This window comes from Diceros bicornis, chromosome 1 (assembly GCF_020826845.1).
Source record: "Diceros bicornis minor isolate mBicDic1 chromosome 1, mDicBic1.mat.cur, whole genome shotgun sequence".
Taxonomy (NCBI): Eukaryota; Metazoa; Chordata; class Mammalia; order Perissodactyla; family Rhinocerotidae; genus Diceros; species Diceros bicornis.
In genome coordinates, this window is record NC_080740.1 from 78,181,633 (window position 1) to 78,200,632 (window position 19,000).

General features: G+C 37.6%; 1 long non-coding RNA gene across 1 annotated transcript in view; it reads right to left on the bottom strand.

Moving 5' to 3' along the window:
* Window positions 1-19,000, bottom strand: part of LOC131408558 (uncharacterized) — a 145,441-nt gene that overhangs the window by 79,654 nt on the left and 46,787 nt on the right. The gene's annotated exons all lie outside the window — the stretch shown is intronic.

Sequence of the window (19,000 nt, forward strand, 5' to 3'; positions counted from 1 at the left end):
TTTACATTAAAATAAAATATTTAAGTTAAGTGTGTTTCATTTTTTTATGATTCCCTCTCTAAATGACTTTTTCAATTCACCCACCACCCATTGTTCTTGATTGCCCCAGGTAAGAGGTCTGCTTCTAATTTTCCAATCTAACCACATATCTTTCTCCAGTTACTCATTCTGCTTCCCCCAAGGCAAACCCCTCAGAATAGCATTTATTAAAAAATCTCCCTATACAATGACTAAAAATCCTGGCAAGTAAAAAGATAGCAAATCTTTGCATTCTAACAGTGAGTAGTGATAAGGCATCCTATCAACCTGCATGAATTAAGATTTCATTCTGGCTTCAATTTACTTCTAACCCTGTTAGCATCCCATGACATTTTACACCATTGCAGGCAGAGGGTGGCTAAGTCGTTGGTGCAGATATAATTTATGGCAATTTAAACTGAGTCAAGAAGTCAATCACTTTGAAATAATGCATGCACCTCATACTGAGTTTAATCAGGTTTATTAAAAGAGATACTGAGTTTATTAAAAGAGAGGTTACTTATGCCTTTTTGCCCTTCGTGTATCCTCATGTAAAAACAAGTTTACCAGGAATCAAGCAAAAGCCCTCATAGTGCTCTTAATATTTTTCTGAATGACAAGCTTTTTATAAAAATGACTTGTCAAAACGTAAATGGTTAAAAAATATTCCGCAGCTCACCTTCATCACTCCTCAGGTACATTATCAGCAAAAAGCACATTTCTCTTCACTTTGAAATTGTAGAAAATGACACTGTTGTGAAGCCTCTGGGACTCCTCACTAAACATGAATATTCAGCACCAAGAACAGAAGCTTCAGCACATCAAATTAAATGTAACCTTAAGAAGAGCTTGTCATTTTTAAGTCATTTGCATCTTTTCTCTCCAGACTTCCCTTCCCAACTGTGGAAGATGACTGGGCATCTCTACCTAGTGAGCATGAATTTCACATACCTGAGTGAGAGGCAAATGGTTGCCTCCACTGGGGCTCCAGAGTGAGGAGCTTGGAGCTGTAATAGCCAGGCAACCACCAAATAGTCAGAATTATATGGGATAAGGTTATCATTGGTGAGCCTCACAGTACTATTCAAGTCCTGTAAGAGTAAGTATGTGTTAGGAATTCTCAATAGGTATTCTCAATTAGGTATGTTTGCTTGCAAGTATCAGAAACCCAAGTGAAGCTGGGTTAAGCAATGGCAGAAATACATTGTCATCCTGGAAGTTACAGGGGAATGGACTGACCTCAGGCACAGATGGTTGAGGAGTTCAATGTCATCACATCTCTTGCTCCTTCCCTAATCTCTGCTCTCCCGGATAACCTTCACTGTATAAAGGTAGAGATAACGTATGTGGTCCTCAGAGCCTACAAATTCAGCAAAAAGAGCACCCCTGAGTGTCTATGCCAGCCTCTTGATTGTGCCATCCCTATGTGTGTTACACACCTATGCTTTTGGCAGGGAACTCAGGGCCAAATAATTAAGAACCCTTTCAGGATTGCAGGGTATGGAAAAAAAGCCTTCCCAAAAACAATAGAGGCAGAACAGACCAAAAAATAAATAAAACAAAATAGCCAACATCTACAAATATCCCTTAAAAGAGCCAATAGGAGTGGTAGGCAAGGAGGATGTATGTGGGTAACGAAAATGATGCAAGCTTTGGAGCCAGAGCTCTGTCTTTGAAAACTATTTCTACCACCTACAAGCAGTGAGTGCACGAGTCACTCACCTCTCTAAGTCTGTTTCCCCACCTGCAAGGCAAGTCCTAGCCTGTAGGATTATTTCAAGAATTAGATATCCTCTTTGCAAAACACCTAGCATGGTGGCTGCCATATACTAGATGTTCAGTTAAGGGTAGTTCTTATTATTTGGGTGAGGCAAAGGAGCCAAGATTAATTCTAAATCTCAACCAGAAAGAAGTAGAGAGTTGAAAAGAAATGAAAAAATGTAAAGTTTACTCTCTCTAACAGGGAGTAAATAAATGACCATATTTGCTTTGAAATATTTCAAAGAGAAATTAGCATAAACTTAGAACAATTATATTTATATAAGTAGCAAAGTACTGTTATATGGTGAAGTATTACAGTGCCTCATTTACAAACCAAGCATGTGCTCAGAGTGTGTAGTTGCAATAAATATGTAGCAAACTTTTTCAGTCTCGATATTCACATTGATATTTAATACACACTGAATAATTAGCACAACTCAAAATGGGCTAAATGTGTTTCTAAAAACAGAACTAGGAGAAAGCGGCAGTAAAGGCTTGTGGATGATCAGGGAATGGAAGGCTATTTAGGGTTTGAAATCGTATTTCTGGCTCTCACACTAACTTCCTCTGTGACTTTGCTGGTTAGACCATTAACTTCTCAATGCTCTCCTCAGCTGCGAAAGACAAAGCTGCCAGGCCTGAACCACCTCCAAAAGACAGTTTGTGTTTGAGAACATGGCATGAAAAAGGAAAAAGGTTTATTTCAATCCTTAAATTTCACCTCACCTCCCAGGACAATTTTATTAAATAAGCAATTAATTAATACATACCTATCTTTCTTATTAGTTGCACAGATATGTTAATTGGGTTTTAACATGTAAGACCAAATCTATTAAATAGGAATATTTCACAGTTAACATAGGAATTCAAATCCACAGAATCACAGAGCCATAGAGCCAGAGGTAATCCTAGAATTGAACTAGTCCAACCTCTTCATTTTACAGATGAGGAGAATCAGAGGCCATACTTTCTAGGCCTGAACTTCTATTCTACCATTCCACTTAAGCAAGAGATTTTTAAAGATTTAAAAGTTATTTTAAATACAGTATTAGTTCTCTCAACTACGACGAGGAGAAGAATATAAATAAGAAACAAAGAAAGATGTAACCAGCAGGACTGAACACAGGTGGTCCAGATCGGGGTCTGAAACTGGTTGACAAAATGTCCTGCAGATGGGAGACTTAGGAAAGCCATTAACCACAGAGATGAGTGGAAAAGCAGAAAGAGAAAGAGAGTTGCAGGGAATTTTCACTTAATAATCTCCGCATCCCACAAGGACAGCACAAGACTACCTACAAAGTAAAGAGTTAGGTAGATGTACATCAGAGGGAGAACTAAACACAAGAATTCAATGAAAGTGCTTACTTTACTAACCAATTAAGATTACCAAATTAGCAGTTGACAAGGAAAATGTTAAATAAATTGTCATCGCACCACACAACTGTTTTGAGTAACTGTGAGCAAATTGTAAACAAAGAGAAAATCATTATTAGTAGGCAATTATGTAACAAATGCCCAGAAAATCAACAAACCAATTGTGTTCAATGATAGAAATTTTCAAAAAATCTTAAATAGCCTCTGTGACTTTATCTTTATGGCTCTGAGAACAACTGCTAAAAAGTGACCGGATTAAGCAGGACTTTTGGAATAATGGAGTAAGGAGATCAATAGATCCTCTCTCAAAAAGCAATGATAGGGGTTGGCCTGGTGGTGTAGTTGCTAAGTTCGCATACTCTGCTTCAGCAGCCTGAGTTTTACAGGTTCGGATCCCAGATGTGGACCTACACACCACTCATCAAGCCATACTGTAGAGGCGCCCCACATATAAAGTGGAGGAAGATTGGCACAGATGTTAGCTCAGGGACAATCTTCCTTGCCAATAAAAAAAAAAAGCAATGATAAAACTGAACAAAATTGTCAAAAACTAACATTTCAGAATTTTGGAATGGACCAAAGGTACAATTTCTTTGGAAACTGGAAAGACATACAACAGACTGAGAAATGTTTATTCAAGAAAAAAATCCTAAACCTTTTGGGTAATAACAGTGGGAGTCTGCGGGGTTTTAGCCTGGAGCTGTTTTCAACCCCCTACCCAGCTCCATCAGTTTCTTAGCTCTACCAGGGTGCGGCAAGCTGTGAAAACCAGCAGTTTTATTGCCTGAGAGGTATGTCCTGGTTTGGAGGAAAGGTCAGAAACAGCCATGCTCCTGGGCACTGTCAGAAACAGTAGTCATCTTGATGTTAAAAGAATCAGGAAACCAAGGTCACAGCTGGCCTGAGGAGATGATCCTAGTTGGGTCGAGTGATAAACTGGCAGCTAGAAATTTAACAGGGAATCCAGAGAATGAGACATACATATTGCACCTTGATAAGCAACTATATATTCCTGGTAGTCTGAGATGCTGCGCATCAGTACAAGGTGAGACTGGAGGGAAATCCACACATCCCTGGCTGAACATGAGGCCATGCACACATCCAGAGGTGAAACAAGAGGACTGAGCAGAAAGTAAAAGTCAGGGAAGACTTGTAATCTAAAGGAACTTTGAACGCATTCCCCAAACCACACATATATCCATTGGCAAAGGGTGGAAACGTTACTGGCTTGAGATGTTTGAATATGAAGGAAATCAGAATATGTCACCCCCAAATATGCTATTTTGGCATAGAGATTATTTTTAGCTGAAGGCAGCTGAGAAAAAGATACAAGAAAAACTCTCTGCCTTCTTCCTATTTGCCTAAAAGCAGGACATAAATTTTCAAAAACATCCCTTCTCCGCTCTCTACTAGGAAGGACAGGAGTTAATCACTCGAGACAACTTTAGACTCTATCATTTTGGTGGCCTTTTTCTATTATTAGTTTCCATTATATTTACCTTCCCATAGTTTGCTGCTCTCAGAAGCCTAAAATCGCTTTCCTTTGTCCTGTCATTTCTCTACAAATTTACTGTTCTTTGTTGAAGATGCTACACAAGCCTGAATTCTAAGCCACCTCTTTGAGTTACTCTTCCCTGAGTTCATATACATACATATATATATATATATATATATATATATCTTAAATGCATGATGTTAATAAACTTCTGTTTGTTTTTCTCTTGTTAATCTTTCTGTTATTAGAGACCACCAGTGAAGAACCTAAGATGGATAGAGGAAATATTTTTCCTCCACTACAAACACAATGTCTGACCAATCATTCCCCAAACTCCAAGTTATGCTGACTCAAGGGTGACCCCTAGGAAGCTAGATTTTAAAATAAAAACAAGAATTAAGAAAACAACAACAACAGCAACACTGAACAGAACATCAATGGCTACACATCACAGGGGATGTAGACTCCACAGATTTACTCCAGGCAACTTACAAACAAATAAAACAGCAGCAAAAAAAAAGAAAACAGAAGGGGAAAAAATCAGAATCCAGAGTTGCTACAATATATTAAAAATGTCCAGTATTCAACAACAAAAAAATGAGATATGAAAAGAAATAGGAAAGTTTGATTCCTATTTGGGGGGAAACAGGCAAATATAACTATTTCTGAGGGTTCCCAGATGTTGGACTTGGCAGAGAAAGATGACAAAACAACTATCATAAATATGTTCAAAGTATGAAAAGAACCATGTATAAAGAATTAAAGGAAATTATGAAGACAATGACATATTAAATAGAAATCTCAATAGAAAGAAATTTAGTTTTTAAAAAACTCATGGAAATTCTGGAGTTGAAAAGACAATAACTGACCTAATTACTAAGTCTTACTCAATATAAAAGGGAAATAATATTTATTCCAAAAACTTATTCCATGACTCCAGACTAAAAACATAACAAGAAAATAAACTACAGACCAATATCCTTCATGAACATAGATGTAAAAATTCTTCAACAAAACAATAACAAACCATGGGCCAGCCCAGTGGCTTAGCAGTTAAGTGTGCGCGCTCCGCTACTGGTGGCCCGGGTTCGGATCCCGGGTGCGCACCGACGTACCACTTGTCCAGCCATGCTGAGGCGATGTCCCACATACAGCAACTAGCAGGACATACAACTACAACATACAACTATCTACTGGGGTTTTGGGGAGAAAAAGGGGAAAAAAGAGGAGGATTGGCAATCGATGTTAGCTCAGGGCCAGTCTTCCTCAGCAAAAAGAGGAGGATTAGCATGGATGTTAGCTCAGGGTTGATCTTTCTCACAAAAAATAAACAAATAAATGAAGTAAAATTAAAAAAAAAAAATTAGCAAACCAAATGCAGCAATGTATAATAATAATTATACACCATGACCAAGTGGGATTTATCCCAGGAACGTAAAGTTGGTTTAACATCTGAAGATCAATTAACATAATATGCTTATTAGAATAAAGGACAAAAATCCCATGAACTATCTCAATAAATGCAGGAAAGGCATCTACAAGAATTCAATATCTATTTCATGATTTAAACCCTCAACAAAATAGGAAAAGAAGGTAACCTTTCTCAACCTGATAAGAAGGATTTAACAAAACCTATAGCTAACATCAAACCCGACTGTGCTTTCCTCCTAAGTCTGGGGGGTGTCTGGTGTCTGCTCTGCTTTCACTACTTGTATTCAACATTGTCCTAGAGGTTCCAGCCAGTGAAATAAGGCAAAATAACAACAACAGTAATAGATTGGAAAGGAAGAAGTAAAGAAGAAAGAAGTAAAACTATAAAACTTTCTTCATCCACATACAATAAAATCTTATAAAAAATCCTACGAAATCCACAAAAACACTACTAGAACAAATAAGTTCAGCAAGCTCACAGTTTGTTTATACAATGAAGGTATAAATATTCATTGTAGTTTATACATTAACAATGAGCAATAAGAAAAGGAAATTAAGAAAAAAATTCTATTCACAATATCATCAAAGAAGATAAAATACTCAGGAATAAATTTAACAAAACAAGTGCAAGACTAGCATACTGAAAACTGCAAAACATTGCTGAGAAAAACTAAAGATTGAAATAAGTGGCGAGACTTTCTACATTAGTGGATTGAAACATTCAATAGTGTTAAGATGGCAATTTCTCCCAAATTGATCTTTAGATTTAATGCAATCCCTATCAACAGTACAGCAGGGGTTTTTTTGCAGAAATTGACAAGTTGACCCAAAAAATTTAGGGAAAAGCAATGGATCCAGAAGAGCCAAAACAATCTGAAAAAGGAATGTAAGTGGGAGGACTTTTCCATTCTAATTTCAAAACATATAATAAAACTGTAGCAATCAAGACTGTATGGTACTGGCATAAGGACAGACATATAGATCAATAGAACACAATTGAGAGTCGAGAAATAAACCTTTACATTTATGGCCAATTGATTTTTGATAACGGTGTCAAGAATTAGGAAAAGATATGCTGGGACAATTGGATATTGATAAGCAAAACGATGCATTTAGACCCTTCATTCACACCATACACAAAACTTAACTCAAAATGGATCATAGATCTAAATGTAAGAGCTAAACTTATAAAACTTGTATAAGAAAGCAGAGCAGAAAATCATTGTGACATCAGTTTCAGCACAGTGTTCTTAGATGCAACACCAAAAGCATGATTCATAAAAGAAAAAATTGGTTAATTGGATTTCATCAAAACGTAAAACTTTTGTACTTCAAAAGACACCATTAAGAAATTTTTTTTAAAAAGCCACCAACTGAGAAAAAATATTCCTATATCTGATGAAGCTCTTGCATCTAGACTATTTTAAAAAGAGAAAAAAAACCCTTACAACTCAAAAATGCAAATGAAAACAACCAATTCAAAAATGGGCAAAAGATTGAACAGATATTTCATTAAAGAAGACATACAAATGGCTAATAATTACATGAAAATGTGCTCAATTTTATTAAACATTAGGGAAATGCAAATTAAAGCCACAATGAGATACCACTTTATACGCACTAGAATGACTGTACTCCAATCACAAATGTTGACAAATAAGTGGAGAAACTAGAACTCTCACGCATTGCTGGTGAGAATGTAAAATGATACAACCACTTTGGAAACAGTTCATCAGTTTCCTAAAAAGTTAAACAATAACCTTACCACATGACCCAATAATTTTATTCCTACCTATGAGAAAGAAAAACATGTCCACACAAAGACTTATACACAAAAGTTCAGAGCAGTACTATTCATAGTAGCCAAAAACTGAAAACAACCCAAATGTCTATCAACTGGAGAATGGACGAAGAAACCACAGCATATCCACTCAACGGAACACTGTTCACTGATAAAAAGGAATTAACTACTGATACATGCTACAATACGGATGAACCTCAAAAACATTATGCAAAAAATTACGTATTGTAGGGCCAGCCCAGTGGCGTAGTGGTTGGGTTCGTGGGCTCCGCTTCGGCCGCCCAGGGTTTGCAGGTTCAGATCCCGGGTGTGGACCTACGCACCGTTTGTCATGCCATGCTGTGGCCGCGTCCCATATAAAGTAGAGGAAGATGGGCACGGATGTTAGCTCAGGGCCAGTCTTCCTCAGTAAAAAGAGGAAGATTGGCAACAGATGTTAGCTCAGGGCTAACCTACCTCACAAAAAAAAAAAAAGATTATGTATTGTATAAGTCGATTTATATGAAATGTTCAGAACAGGAAAATTATAGAAATAACAGATAAGTGGTTGCCTGATGCTGGAGATGGGAGCAGAAATTGACTGCAAACAGGCATGAGGGATCTTTTCGAGTTGATGAAGATGTTCTAAAACTGGATTATAGTGATGATTGCACAACTCTATAAATTTACTAACATCATTAAATTTTACATTTAAAATGCATGAATTTTATGGTAGGCAAATTTTACTAAAATAAAACTACTAAAATAAATGAATGAAGATATAGATTAAAAAATTAAGTGTCTGGACCTGAAACTATAAAACTCATAGAAGAAAATATAGGCAACACACTATTTGACATTGGTTTTAAAGGAATCTTTTCGGATGACATGCCTACCCAGACTAGGGAAACTAAAGAAAAAATAAACAAGTGGGACTTTATCAGACTAAAGAGCTTTTATAAGACAAATGAAACCAGAATCAAGATGAACAAACAACCAACCAGCTGGGAGAGAATATTTGCAAAACATACATCTGACAAGGGGTTGATCTCCATAATATATAAAGAACTCACACAATTGAACAACAAAAAAACAAACAACCCGATCAAAAAATGGGCAGAGGAAATGAACAGACACTTCTCCAAGGAAGATATACAGATGGCCAATAGGCACATGAAAAGATGCTCAACATCACTAATCATCAGGGAAATGCAAATCAAAACAACACTAAGATACCACCTCACGCCCGTTAGAATGGCTATAATCACCAAGACAAAAAACAACAAATGTTGGAGAGGATGTGGAGAAACAGGAACCCTCATACACAGCTGGTGGGAATGCAAATTGGTGCAGCCTCTATGGAAAACGGTATGGAGATTCCTCAAAGAATTAAAAATAGAGATGCCCTATGATCCAGCCATCCCATTACTGGGAATCTATCCAACGCACCTGAAATCAACAATCCAAAGAGGCTTAGGCACCCCTATGTTCATTGCAGCATTATCCACCATAGCCAAGAAGTGGAAGCAACCTAAGTGTCCCTCGACTGACGACTGGATTAAGAAAATGTGGTATATATATACAATGGAATACTACTCAGCCATAAAAAAAGACAAAATCGTCCCATTTGCAACAACATGGATGGGCCTGGAGCGTATTATGTTAAGTGAAATAAGCCAGAAAGAGAAAGACAAACACTGTATGATCTCACTCATATGTGGAATATAAACCAACACATGGACAGAGAAAACTGGACTGTGGTTACCCGGGAAGTGGGGGTGGGGGGTGGGCACAAGGGGTGAAGGGAGTCATATATGGGGTGATGGACAAACAAAAATGTACAACCCAAAATTTCACAATGTTAGAAACCATTAAAACATCAATAAAAAAAAAAAAATTAAGTGTCTGGAAGTATAATTCATGATGCTTGCAAATAATATGTATTGAAATTACATATAGGAAGCTAAAACAACTTCTATCATTCCTTGATATCCTTTACAGCAAGAGAAGGTTCAATCAGTCCTCTGTCAATTCTAATTTATGATTTGGAGGAGATTTGGGAGCTGAACTGAATAAAGGAGACAAGCGAGGCAAGAGGTTTTAAAGACTAACTGAAGAACTAAGTTACAATGTATGATGTAATAAGATCAAGATCACAGATAGGTCACTGAGTACTAAACTTCATGTCACTCCATATAAATAGCATGTAAAGCAACTGATAAATGGATGAAACCATGAATGCTGATATCTCGGAGTCCTAATTTTAACATTAAAAAAAATCTTGAGTGAATGGTTCTAAAATCAGAAAACTTAAATATTCACACTTTGCATCTTTCTCTTTATCCTAACCAGGAAATTGATAAAACTGTGAGGTTTTCGAAATCACTGTTTTCCCAGGTAAAGTACTACAGAAACGCTTTTCCCACATTTACAATAATTTCTTACCTCAAAAAGAAAAACATGAATTTTTTTTCTTTTTCCTAAGGACTGAATAAAGCTGAAGAAAGCATGTTTATCCTCTACCTTACCTACATTCAAAGAAAATAAGGATGTTTTCATTGATTGATATTTACTGATACTGGATTTACAACCACAAAAACTTAAAATATTATTATATTATTATGCTTGGACAGTAAAATTTAATTGGCAGTGTTGTAGACAACAGAGTGTCAACAAGAGCAATGGTTCCCTGAAAAGCAAACATCAGAAGCCAGTGGAAAATGCCTCCTTACAAATAACTCCAGTTGCTCATGGGATGTGGGTTGTTACGGAAACCGGAGTAAGGATGAGGAAAATTAGGGGACTGGGAAATATTGTCATAATGCACAGGAGCTCATCTACAAACTCTTTATAAAACCTTCCTTCTTTGAGTTATGCCTAAAACCACCCTGATCTCCTGTTGTTATCATAACGTTCAAAATAAGCCTTCCAAGATTCTATGAGCCAGTCTGATCTCTATTTTTGCCTTTGTTTACCCAGGATTCTTAAGGAGCCTGAGTTACAGGGTGTGGGAGGGAGTATCGTGGTATTAGCAACAAATTGACCTTATTTAACAAGTTTGAGGGATTACAAAGATCTTTAACACTAGAGGTGGATTCCTATTTTTACAAAGAAAAGATGGCATTATCCTATTTTTTCAAAAGTGAACAATAAGGCACTGAAAAGTTTTAAAAGAGCAATCCTTAGTCACATTTAGTTTAAGACAGAAATGGGGCTGCGAGCACAGACTAAACTTTCAAAATAACTCTACAAACGGAATAAAAGAAGCCCTCCCGATTTGCTGTTCTATGTCTTGAAGGTACAGAGCTCAAAGCTGCATCGTCAATGCTACAAGCAGCCAGAAGCCCAGAGGGAGCATCTCTGGTGAAGACTTCGTATCTCTCATAAGAGCATCTCGTCTTATCACGAGTAAAGAGGTGCAAACCTCTGTTTTCACTGAGTGCTTTTCTAGATTATATCCAGTCTGTATTTTCATGAACATTCAGCAATGATTCACATACTTTTTTCACCATAGCAGATTACAGCCTGGTGTTCTCATTTATTTACTTTTTAGATGTTGATGTTGATGTTGTTATTGCTTTTGAGAGTGGTTCTTTCTCAAATCATAAAGCTAGCCCTCGCTAAGAAGACAATAAGGTATTTGTACTTATTTTATCTTTTTGGCCACCTAAGGAAAAAAAATGTTCTAGTACAAGAGCTTTGAGGTCAATAGACTTAAGTAGAAGTCTAGACTTGGTCACTAACTAGCTATGAACACTGGGGCAGTTTCCTTAATCTCTCTGAGCCTCTGGTGGATAGTAATGATAATGCCTATCTAGGGGGCTGGAGAGATGGTTTAAAGAAATAGTATATATAAAATATTTATGTTAGAGCCTGACTGAAAGGGTACATTCAATAAGACAAACAAGGGAACATTTTCAAAATCAAAGCTGAATATTTGATCTTAGAAATTGCCTGGCTCCTGCACTTCAGTTTATGTGTTATGGAAAAATTAAAGCAGTAGAAAACTGCATTACACTGAGAATTTTCCAGTTCTTAACGTCTCTTCTACTGAGGCAGGGGTCAACAAACTACTGCCCACAGGACAACCAGTCTACCACTTGTTTCTGCAAATAAAGTCTTATTAGAACACAGCACATCCAGTCACGTACATTTGTCTATGGCTGTTTCTGCTCTGCAAAAGCAGAGGTAAGTAGTTGTGACAGAAACTGGATGGCCTGTAAAACCAAAAATACTTACTCTCTGGTCCTTTACAGAGAATTACCTACTCCTCCCGATAGTAGAGCAGGCTATACAGGCACATACAGCAAAACCAATATCAGAACCCATATAAGCTTGTGGGAATTTCAAGCTTAATCATTCAAATTTAATCAACTAAGAAAAGAAATTATGAGTAGGGAAAAAAACAAATAAATAAACTCTGGCTATTAACTACCTAGTCTCTGACAAAAATTCCAGAAGAATATAGCATGGTTATAGTCCAGTGGAATTTCTTGGAAATCCTACATTATGACCAGGAGGGGGAGTTGAAATTAAAATAAAGCTTTGTTAACATATTTGCCATCTGAAATTATCAACACTCCAGTAATTTGTAGAAGAACAAGTTTATTCCTAAATAGACTTGTTAGTTGAATGACAGCTAGGTACCAAAAAGTCATAGAAATGTTATCTCCTGGGCACTAAGAGTCATTTTTCATGTGTCTGTTTTTAAAGTTTACACAATTAACACTGCTCAAGTGACAGAGACTCATGGAAGATGACAGTCTATCAGCCTTTCTCAACCAGGATTCCATAAGAGACTTAACCCCTGATGGCCCGAGACATCCATCATATATAATGTATTAACTTATCTCCTTTGCATCTAGAATGGCACTAGTGTACTATCCTTGGGAGAACTGAGAAAAGAGTAGCTCAATCATTTTCTATATGCCTTAATTTTCTCATAGAACCCTAGTAGACAAAAGCTGGTAGAGACAGGGTTGAGGGACTATGATTTAGTCACATTTTCTTCACAAGACCTATAAATGCCCTATTCTCTGTCCTAAACTTTGACCATTAAGAAACGTCTATAGGGTGTGAATTAGAGACAGATAGACTAGGATGACAGATTATAAAGAAACCACAGAATCATCACAGCTCTGGAGTCAGACACCTACTACCTATGAGACTTAGGAAACTAAGTGCAATAATGCTTGCAAAGTGCTTATGATTTAAGAGGGACTCAATAAATGATCATGCTTATTAATTTTCCCTACTTATTATATATCCAGTTATCAAAATCTTCTAGCAGAAAGAACCACCTTAATTTAAATGCACCATACCATAATGGCCAACTAGAGTCCCAGTGAGAAGAATGTCTAGAAGATGGAAATTGGCTTGAAAATGGAAAGTGTGCTTGGGAATATCTTTTATTTTTTTTTATTTTTTTTTTCTTTTGCATTTTTTTTTTTAAGATTTTATTTATTTTTTCCCCCCAAAGCCCCAGTAGATAGTTGTATGTCATAGCTGCACATCCTTCTAGTTGATGTATGTGGGACGCAGCCTCAGCATGGCAGGAGAAGCGGTGCGTCAGTGCACGCCCGGGATCCGAACCCAGGCCGCCAACAGCGGAGCGTGCGCACTTAACCGCTAAGCCACGGGGCCGGCCCTGGGAATATCTTTTAGATGTTCAGTAAGTTACAGAGTCAAATAATTCAAAGATTTAAACAACTAAAAAGTCACTCTTCTTACCATCCCCTACTAGAAGAATAATGCAATTTTATAATGCCTGAATTTTTTAAATAATGATTCAAATCTTAATAGAAGGATCAGAGCGTATAGGCTTGTTGAGAAAGTTAAAAAGAGTTTTCACCCAGGGCCAGCCCATGGCTTAGCAGTTAAGTGCACGCGCTCCGCTACTGGCCACCCGGGTTGGGATCCCGGGCGCACACTGACGCACCACTTCTCCAGCCATGCTGAGGCGGCATCCCACATACAGCAACTAGAAGGATGTGCAACTGTAACATACAATTATCTACTGGGGCTTTGGGGGAAAAAAAGGAGGAGGATTGGCAATAGATCTTAGCTCAGGGTCAGTCTTCCTCAGCAAAAAGAGAGGAGGACTGGCATGGATGTTAGCTCAGGGCTGATCTTCCTCACAAAAAAAAAAAAAAAAGTTTTCATCCTTCAGGAAAATTTCACTGGTAATCAAGGAAATGCAAATAAAATAACAATGAGATACCATTTTTCACACATTAGTTGGTAAAAAGTAAAAATAAATAATACATATCCATTTTTGCCAATGATAGAGGTTTGCCAACCTCTATATGCTGATTTGGAAAGAAAGAAAGCATATACATTGTTTCCATATCCTGAGATAAATGCAGTGATTGAAGCATTGAGAGGCTATAAGAACAGTGAAGAGGAGTCCTAGAAAGGAAGTCTAGATAATGTTTGCTCCTAGACTCCAAGGAATTAATCCCTAGGAACTGAGACCCTTATCCATCTGACTGCAAATAAGCCCAATTTTAAAAAACAACAACACACTGAATAGGCCATGGAGGCATTAATCTCTTCAATACATTATTTTACTTAAGAAGTAGACAAGTAAATATCCATATCAATACCATGTTACATTTTAGCTTGCTATGAGCAAATTAAAAGATTCAGCATTACATCATTTATTTATTTCTTGCTGAGTTCCTACCAATAACAGCCATGGGTAATTATTAAGTCATTTATAGTTTACAAAGCACCTACATGTGCATCATTTCATTTCATCCTTATGATTTTTGTGTTAAAAGGGAGGAATTTTGCCACTGCACAGATCAGAGAATGGAGGTTTAGAGAGGTTATAATAGACTGTCCATAGCCAGATGACATGCTGCAAAAAAACAGGGTATTTTTATCCATCCAGAGGAAGATTCTGGATTTGCAAATACAATATTTAATAATTAAGGAAAATATAACAAAGAGTTCCTGTTTTCTCCATAGTTAACAGCAGGACCTTTTTACACTATGCTGATATGATTACAGTAATTATCACGGTAACAAGAATAAAACATACTGTAATAAAAGGGGAAAATATCAGCCTAAACTTTCCTTAGAACTCCCAGAAATGCTCAAAATGGCACCTTATTCTTTTCAGATCTAAGTTCCCTCCATGCAGTTGTTCCCTCCATCCAAAGCACTTTTAGTAATTTAATTTTCCATTTCCATGACTTAAGTCAGCAAGATACTACATCAACCATGAGACTTTCAGGAAATTCGATGCAAAATAGTTTATTTTAAAAAGAAAAGGTATTGGAATCAGATAATGTAAATTCCAAAAATATTTTTGCTTCAGGTATATCTTGATCCAGGGGCTCAAATAATGACATAAGGACCCAACTTCTTTCCTTCTACTGGTTCTGCTCTCCTCAATGTTGGCTTCAATCTTAGGGGGCAAAATAATCACCAGCAGTTCCAGACCACAGGCTTCCAGGTTCAAATCCAGTAGGAAAAGTGCACACACTTTTTCCTTAGCAGCTCAAGTAAGTTTTGTTTTCCCTCATTGGCTCTTATTGAATGTCATACTTATTCCTGAACTTTGGCCAGAGAAAAGTGATACTTTGAATGGTTAGGTGTAAATCTCAAGTCAATGTCTTAAGATGGGGTGAGTCAATGTCATGCAAAGCACACAGAATGAGAAGGAAAATGGATGTATTCCCACAGGAAAATCTGTATACAGTTGCCAGAAGAAAGCTTAAAGGATTCTGAATGTCAGAAACAATAATCATTCATGACAGTTCCATATAGGTCTCATATTAAACCCAAGCTCAGTTTTATATTAACTGAAGGCTGAGTGTCGGTTTTATGGCGTAAAGCTACGTAAGGGTAAGAAAAGCTGCATAGATCAGGTTCCCTGGGAAGCAGATTGAAATGGAGAGTGCATGCATGAGGTTCATTGGGACATGCATTGATCAACACCTCTAAGTGAGTGGCGGGAGCAGCACTGAGCAGTGCAGGAAGTTGAATTCTGAAAAAGTTGATCTCAGCCAATCCCACAGGGAGCTCTGAAGCTAGTATGGTCTTCAGAGTTGTCCTGAATTGAGGCAAGGGGACCAGGTCTTTGTACTCCCACCTTGTCCAGTAATTGGATGTAGGCTGCTCTTGGAGAGGGCATATAACCTTGGGTGAGACAATGGCCTTCCAATGAGGGCAGTTCCTGGGAGAGCCTCAGCTGTGCCCTCTCAGCAGATAACACTACCAAAAGCTGGGGGAAAGAGTGCCTTGATACTGATGATGGTGATCTAGGCAGCACACCACAACATTCGTGGGTTTCCCTCTTGTGCTACCCAGATCCACTGGTAGTAAATAAGTTCACCTCATTTGGAAACACTTCCTCCAGGATTCTGACTGGTCTCTTTTCTTGAGGAAATTTGCAAGTAGAAAGTTAACGGGATAAACTATAGCTCCTTCACCACTGCAACTGTTCTCAGGGCCTCAACTGATATTCATCATCTCTTTCCTTTGCTACCAATTCTAGATGCTCCTCCCCCTCAGCTAGCACCTCTGCCTCAGCTAGCACCTCTCCCCTAGCACCTCTCCCTACCCTCAGCTAGCACCTCTCCCAAGGTTTAAGGCCCTGTTCATCATGCCTTGCTCAGACTGTGGTTGCTATATTTGTCCATTTATGGTCAAAATTGGGCAGAGGAGTACCAAGAGACACTCAGTGGATTATCTGGGTCTGTTCACTGCATAACAGCAATCTACCTTCTCCTGATGATGTGGGTCAGCAATCCTTGCCAGGATGGTGACTCCTCTCCCTGCCTTCTAGTTTCTTGGCACAAGGATACCAAAGTGACTGGACCCTTAACCATAGCTTAGAATTTAATAGGACCCTTGCTGTGTCCCCTGGTGGAAAGATTCTCCCTCTAAGAACCATAATATCTAGACCCACAGAGCCCAGATTTGTGGGAATAAGAAAGACAAATTCCATAAGAGGGTCATTGGGAGTGATAGGAAGCTGGTCAACTCCTACTACCCCTCCTTCATTCCCATACCTATGTAGTCTACTTACTGGAGACACAGATTCATATAATGGTTATTGGTTAAGAATTTATACAGTGTTCTGTGCCCTTAAAAAGCTGTTCATTCATCACTTCATTTTCTGGCAGCCTAACATTTTCTGGGTGTTTCAGTATAGGATAGAACAGTGAATAACATGGCCATATGCTCACAGTTGCACCTCCTTTGCTGTAAAGTAGGTCCCTTGGTCTGATGTAATGTTATGTGGAATCCTACATCCATAGATCAAACACTACTAAACTCTTGGAAAATGGAGCTAGCTGAAGCCCTGTGGGCAGGAAAATCAAAACCATATCCAAAATGTATTCCAATCCCATTCAACATTAATCTCTTCTCATTCCAAAGTGGAAGAGGTCCAATATAATCAATTTATTGTAATGATTAGCAAGCGGCTGGTTGTTCTCCTTAAGGAATGGTGTCATATCAAGGGCTCAGCATTGTCTCTGTTACTGGCAGTTTAGACACTAAACAGCAGCAGAGCTGGATTAACCTAGGTGAGTTAAAGCACAAGCTGTGGGCTCATGAATAGCCTCCGTTCTTGCCACTATGGCTACTCCCAGAACTGGGACGGCTGATGACAAAGACTGGCCAAATCATTGTTGTCTACTTAGTTGTTTAGTGCCACTTCTGTACAGATGCTTTCTGGTGGATATTAATATACAATACAAAATCTTTCAGACAAGATGACGTTAGAGACTGAATTTACACTCTCACATGAAACAACTAAAAAAAACAGATAAAATATAAGAAACCACAGTTTCAATACACTAGACATCAGGCAACAGAGGACAGTGAAACCTTGGGCTAAGGAGACACAGCTGAGAGTCCATCTTTAACGTATGTAAAGAAAGAAACTGTCAACCCAAAATTATATACTCAGTGACAGTATCTTTCAAAACTGAAGATGAAATAAAGGCTTTTTCAGACATACAAAAGCTGAAAGCATTCATCAACAGCAGATCTGCACTACAAGAGGTGGTAAAGGAAGTCCTTGAGGCAGCAGAAAAATGACACCAGATGAAAACATGGATCTACACAAAGGAATTATGAACAGCAGAAATGGTAACTACATGGGTAAATATATGTGATTTTTGTCCTTATCATCTAAATATCATTAAAATAATTGACTGCACAAAAAGAATATCCATGTATTGTGGGATTTGTAACATATGTATAAGTAAAATGTATGAAACAATAGTATAAAGTTGGAAGGAGAAAAATAGTAGGATACTATCATAAGGTTCTCACACGATTTACACTGCAGATGAAGTATAATACCACTTGAATGCAGATTGTGGTAAGTTAAACATGTGTACTTTAAATTATAAGTCAACCACTAAAATAACCAAAAATTTTAACTAATAAGCTAACAAAAGAGATAAAATGGAATCACAGAAACTACAATTAATTCAAATGAAGGCATAAAAAGAGGAAAAGAAAACAAAGAACAGATGGGGCATATAGAAGATGAGTAACAAGAGGACAGACCTAAACCTAATCATAAACAATCACATTAAATGTAAATGGTCTAAACACGCTAAGAAGTCAGAGATTGGAGGAAAAAAAAAAAAAGCAAGACCCAACTATATGTTGCTTACAAGAAATGAACTTTAAATACATAAACACAAATATGTTAAAAGTAAATGGATGAAAAAAGATATACTTTGCTAACACTAATCAAAAGAAATCTGTGTTGAGTATATTAATTTTGGCATCATCTAGTTATCAAGAGGATGGAGTGGTCGCTTCTGCAGGCCCAGAGGATTCAGGGAGCTCATAAGTTTCAAGTTTCTCAGGTATTTTAACTTAAATGTCCTCATCCCATGACTCAGCATTCCACTTCTTCCCAACTAGAATCTTTACCTTATACAGCAGAATTGCTGGCCTTGAGAACTCAAATTCTCTATAGCTCTGCTCTTAGGGAGCCCAGTTCTAATCCAAATATTCAGTGTTTTCTTTTCTCTGGCTTTGAGAGATGAGAGTTTCTTTATATCTTATTATGGAGGTTCTTTTACATTCACATTTAAGTCAGTGATCAGTCACCTGCAGCCTTTCATTATCTATCTTTGATGCATCCATGGTACTCAGCAGGA